Consider the following 6,478-nt stretch of genomic DNA (forward strand, 5'->3'; position numbering starts at 1 on the left):
TAAACTTCACCTTTGATTTCTGCCAATGGATTTATTTGTTCCGTTTTCTCTAATCCTATAGAATTCTGTTCATATCTATTACAGTTTTTTTTTTTTTAAGATTTTATCTATTTGACACAGAGGGAAAGATAGCACAAGCAGGGGGAGCAGCAAGCAGAGGGAGAGGGAGAAGCAGGCTCTCCACTGAGCAAGGAGCCCGACATGGGGCTCGATCCTAGGACCCTGGGATCGTGACCTGAGCCGAAGGCAGCCGCTTAACCGACTGAGCCACCCAGGTGCCCCTCTATTACAGTTTTTGACAAGAACTATAGATACTCAGGACACAGGCATGTCTTAATCAGCTTTGAATTTTGTATGCCCAATATAGAAAAAATGTAGAGAACCTGACACAGCCCACAAGCCCTACATAGCCCACAAGCTCCACAAGCCTCCAACATTCCCTTAGCCCATCTCCCACCATTTACCTCATTTCAACAACCTGACTTCCTTGGTTCTCCTGGAAAATGCTCCTGCCTTGGGGCTTAGACCTTCTTGTTTCTCTGTCTAGAATGTTATCCCCTAATGATCACAATGCCCATTCTGTACTTCCTTGAGGTCTTTGTCCAAATGCCAGCTCATTAAGAAGGCTTTACCTTATTTTTATTTTACCTTATTTTTAAAAAGATTTTATTTATTTATTTGAGAGAGAGGGAGATGGACAAGCAGACTCCCCGCCGAATGGGGAGCCCGATGTGGGGCTCAATCCCAGGACCCTGAGATCATGACTTGAGCCAAAGTTAGATGCTTAATTGACTGAGCTACCCAGGTACCCCAAGAAGGTCTTACCTTATTATCTGTATTTTGTTCATAGACCTTGTAGTCATTACTACCTGGCATGTATTAGACACTCAATAATATTGACTGAGTGAGTGAATGAGTGTGATTTTATATAAGCAAATTTTCTTCTAAATATGGTAATTCCAGTATTTCTTTTGTCAACATTATGAACTGTAGCACAAGTTCTACTGAAAGAAATGTGTCATGTAAACATTTATTTGGGTAAAATTAAACTCTATGAACCTCAAAGTTATTTGGTGGGGGATGGTGTGTGTTATATCCATCTTTATGTTTGCCATCACTTTTTAAAATTTACAAAAAAAAATTTTTTTTTAAAGATTTTTTATTTTTTATTAGAAAGAGAGAGCACAAGCAGGGGAAGCGGCAGGTAGAGGGAGAGGGAGAAGCAGACTCCCTGCTGAGCAGGGAGCCTGATGTGGGGCTCGATCCCAGGACACCGGGATCATGACCTGAGCCGAAGGCAGATGCTTAACCATCTGAGCCACCCAGGCGCCCCTACAAAAAAAATTTTTAAGTAGGTTCTGTGCCCAACCTGGGGCTTGAACTTACAACCCCAAGATCAAGAGTCATATGCTCTACCTACTGAGCCAGCCAGGTGCCCCTGCCATCACTTTTAACTGGAGCTTTCTCATGAAAAAGAGTTACTTGATATATTTTGAATAGAAAGAAAAATGTGTTGGATCAACTGATCAATCATTTGGGGAAAAAAGTCTAATTATATCTTTGCTTCACATCATATTCCAGAATGAATTCAGATAGGTTATAAGTTGTAGCATTAAAAAGGAAGATATACCAATACAAGAAGAAAACACAGGTGATTATTTGCTATATCTTGGGATGGAGGAGTCTCTCTAAGCATCTCAAACAGCAGAAACCATTGAAAGAAGAAGAAGAAGAAGAATGGGAGGAAGAGGAGGAGTGGGAGGAGGAGGAGGAGGAGGGGGGAAGAAGAGGAAGGAGGGGAAGAAGGGGGAGGGGTGGGGAAGGAGGAAGAGAAGGAGGAGGAGGAGGAAGAGAGGAGGACAAGAAGAAAAGAAAAAATTGAGAGCCTTGATTACATAAAAATATAATACTTTAGTGAGTCTTCTCCAGAATTAAAAAGTCACTAAAAATACAGTGAAAATACAGTAAGCAGCAAATAACCTAGGAAAAAATATTTTGCTATATATAAGAGAGAAGGTTTATATACTTTAAAAATATATTTTATTTATTTATTTTTTTTAATTTTTCTTTTTTTAAGATTTTATTTATTTATTTGACAGAGAGAGACACAGCAAGAGAGGGAACACAAGCAGGGGGAGTGGGAGAGGGAGAAGCAGGCTTCCTATGGGGCAAGGAGCCCGATGCAGGGCTCGATCCCAGGACCCTGGGATCATGACCTGAGCCGAACGCAGATACTTAATGACTGAGCCACCCAGGCACCCCAAAAATATTTTATTTATTTGACAGAGAGACAGCAAGAGAGAGAACACGAGCAGGGAGAGTGGGAGAGGGAGAAGCAAGTTTCCCGCGGAGCAGGGAGCCCAATTTGGGACTCGATCCCAGGACCCTGGGATCATGACTTGAGCCGAAGGCAGATACTTAATGACTGAGCCACCCAGGCACCCCGGTTTATATACTTAATATATAAAATACACTTATAAATTAACAAAGAAAAGAGAAATATCCCAATAGGAAATTGGGTAAATTGATATGAATGTACCATTTACAAAAGAAGAAATATCATCAGAAAAGAAGCATAAGAAAAACTGTTCTGTCTCACTAAGCATACCAACTCTGAGATAAAACTTTTCACCTACCAAACCCGAACTTCAGAGAATGAGGCAGGGTTCAGGGAATTATACAAACACCGCACACAGCCCAGCAGCTGGACTACTGGGCAACATGTTAAAAGCTCTTATTATTTTACACATTTTCACTCAACAATTGTAGTTCTAGGAATGTATTCTAAGGAAATAATCATGTACGTGTGCCAAGATTTAGCCACTAGGATGTTCATCACCACTTACTTATGACAAAATAGTAAGAACATCTTAAATTTCCATTGCTGACATTTAAATAAATCATAGCACATTTAGGGGCACCTGGCTGGCTCATTTGGTGGAGCATGTGACTCTTGATCTTGGGATTGTGAGTTTGAGCTCCACGATGGGTTTAGAAATTACCTAAACATAAAATCTAAACAAAAATAAAATTGTGCAAGAGTATTACGTTGTGTGACATAAATGTTATCTTATGTGAGTAGGTTATATTAGTAGTTGCTATGTCTTGGTGTAGAATTTTGTCTTATTTTAATTTTCTAAATTTTAATAAAAATACTATTATAACTTTTTATTTTTTATTTTATTTTTTTTTAAGATTTTATTTATTTATTTGAATGAGAGAGAGCATGAGTGAGAGTGAGCATAAGTAGTGGGGAGGGGGAGAGGGAGAGGGAGAGGGAGAAGCAGACTCTCCACTGAGCAGGGAGCCTGATGCGGGGCTCGATCCCAGGACCCTGGGATCATGACCCGAGCCGAAGGCAGACGCTCAACTGACCGAGCCACCCAGGCGCCCCACTATTATAACTTTTTAATGAGTACTAAGGAGCCAAAGCACAGAATGGGGGGAGGGGGCAATGAAAGAAGAACCAAGTGACTTTCAGGCCCTGGCACTCAGTTAAGAAAAAAGATTGTCTTGGGCTCCTGGGTGGCTCAGTTGGTTAAGCAATTGCCTTCAGCTCAGATCATGATCCTGGAGCCCCAGGATCGAGTTTCACATCGGGCTCCCTGCTCAGTGGGGAGTCTGCTTCTCCCTCTGACCCTACCCCCTCTTGTGCACTCTCTCTCTCTCACTCTCTCTCTCAAATAAATAAGTAAAATCTTAAAAAGAAAAGAAAAGAAAAAAGATTGTCTTTTTTTTTTTTTTTTTAAAGATTTTATTTATTTATTTGAGAGAGAGAGAGCATGAGAGGGGAGAGGGTCAGAGGGAGAAGCAGACTCCCCGCTCAGCGGGGATCCCGATGTGGGACTCGATCCCGGGACTCCGGGATCAAGACCTGAGCCAAAGGCAGTTGCTTAACCAACTGAGCCACCCAGGCACCCGAAAAAAGGTTGTCTTAAGTGCCCCCTCCGTGCTGAGAAGTATGAAGGAAAACCTACCAAGAGATGGCCAGAGATGATCTCCTGAGGTTCTATGAGTCTCAGAGATAAGTCTTGGTGTGTTTTGGGCTTACATGGCAATCAGACTCTGGGTAACAATTTGTTTGCATCCCATTAGTGCCAAAAGTGGCATAGAGGAGTTGGAAAGACAGAAGTTCGAATCCTTACTCTTCTATCCCTTTGATTCTGGGACCAGGTTCTTTGAGTATTGATTCTTGATTTTGGTTTGATTCTCCCTCTGCAAAATAAGGACATGATACTGTCCTGGCAAGGATGATGGAGGGCTCAAAAGGATAATGCTTAGTGAATACCTCTCATACCGCTAACACTCAATAAATTGTAGCTATTTATAGCTCTCCTCTGGTGCACACAGATAACTAAACAATAGGGAGTTCTGGATATTTTGGAAACTCCTGGTTCCCAAAAGGAGCCTGGCCTCAGGGTTACAGAACATCATGAGCCTGTCAACCTTTGGGTGGGTTGGAGGGAGGCCATTTGCCTTTCCCCCACCTTGCCTGCAGCTGTCCTGGAACGAAGCAGAGTTGCACAGTTGCCTAGTAACACCTCTGGAAATCCAGGAAATTAAAATTTTGGAAGCTGTAGAGGAAAGGAAAAGTGGGGTCATGCACATTTGAATGTAAGCTGACATATACCAAGTGGGTGTTGTATTTAGGTGATCTGAGTGACTCTAAGTATTGAAACTTAGGTAATCTTTGGTTGTTGTTATTGTCATTTTTAAAAAGTATTTTATTTTTTAACTACTCTACATTGAACATGGGGCTCGAACTCAAAACCCCAAGATCAAGAATCACCTGCTTTACCGACTGAACTAGTCAGGCGCCCCTATTATTATTATTATTTTTTAAGATTTTCTTTATTTGAGAGAGAGAGAGAGCATGCGTACAAGCCGGGGATGGGGGGAGCAGAGGGGGAGAGAGACAAGCAGACTCCTGCTGAGCTCAGAGCCCAGCTCAGGGCTTGATTGCAGGACCCTGAGATCATGACCCAAGCTGAAGTCAGATGCTTAATGGACTGAGCCACCTGGGAGTCCCTGTTTTTTTTAAATATAATATATTCAGAAGGTACAAAATTCAAAATGTACCACAAAGTAAAGAGTGAAGCATTTCCCTCTTATTCCTATCCTCTCATTTGTCACCACCCAGTCCCCTCCTCAAGGTTGGTGGGCTATGGCCTTCATAGGAGTCCTTCGGGGCTGTATTATAGGGATATAGGCAAATAAGTGAATATGTATTTTTTTTCTACCCCCCCCTTTAACGCAAATGGTAACATACTAACTACATGGTATAGGATTTTGCTTATTTCACATAGCCATGGCTCTGGTTCCCTATTTGGTGTGATGGTTATAAGGCATTCCAGGGTTTGGATAGATCCTTTGGTCCCCAGGAGCCTAAAGAAGCTGTTAGGTTGTTTCCAATAGTTTGCTTTTACAATGTTGCAAAGGAGGGGCGTCTGGGTGGCTCAGTGCATGAAGCCAGGGCTCTTGATTTCAGCTCAGGCCATGATCTCAGGGTCGGGAGATCCAGTCAGGCTCTGTGCTGAGTGTGGAGGCTGCTTTAGATTCTCTCTCTCCCTCTCCCTCTGTGCCCCCCTCCCATACCCCCTGCTAGCTATGGTATGTGGACACTCTTGCGCCCCCCCACTCTCTCTCTCAAAATAAATAAATAAACAATGTTGCAAATGAATTGCTTCATACAGGTGCCATCTCCCTGCAATACAATGAATCTGTAGGATAAATTCCTAGAAGGAGAAATTCTGGGCCAAGGGTAGGTACTTTTGCACTTTCCATAGATATTCTGATGGCTAAATTGCCCTCCAAAGGAGCTATATCTCTTTAAGCTGCCACTAATAAGGAGAGCACCTCTCCTCACACCCTCTCCCAGGTAAGGTGTTTCTAAACTTCTGGATCTCAGGTTGGTGAGTTAAAAAAAAAAAAAAAGGAATCTCAAGGAAATTCCAGTTTGTGTTGATCTTATGAGGCATCTCTGGGCTACTCTTCATTTAGCCCCTTCTTTGTTCTAGGAACCCATCCACTGCACCATCCTGTCAGTACACCCCGTCGTGGCTGCTATAAGCCACGGATTTTGAGTTTGCCCCTCAGCTTCCAGAAGTGTCCTTTGCTGATACTCCCAGAAATCTGTAGCCAAGGCGCCTTGTCCTTTCTTCCTGCACACATCCTGTTTCTTTTCCACTGCTTTGGCCAGCCAGCCACCTATTCTGTGGTTTGGGGTTTAGCTGACTCCCAGTTTCATCAAAAGAGAGTTTTCATTTTTTCCTCCTTACTGTTTTTGGACAATTTCCGTAGTAAAAACAGTGAAAAGGTGACCCTTTATCCTCAAATTGAAAATCCTAAAACAAAGAGGCAGGCATTATTATCACCCAATTTACAGGTATAAACAGCAAGACTGAGGCTGGTTAAAAGGTGCATCCCTGTAATCAAGTGACCCCAAGACCCTGGTTCTAGCTATAACTCAGTTATTCTC

The sequence above is a fragment of the Halichoerus grypus genome, chromosome 14 (assembly GCF_964656455.1).
Source record: "Halichoerus grypus chromosome 14, mHalGry1.hap1.1, whole genome shotgun sequence".
Lineage (NCBI taxonomy): Eukaryota > Metazoa > Chordata > Mammalia > Carnivora > Phocidae > Halichoerus > Halichoerus grypus.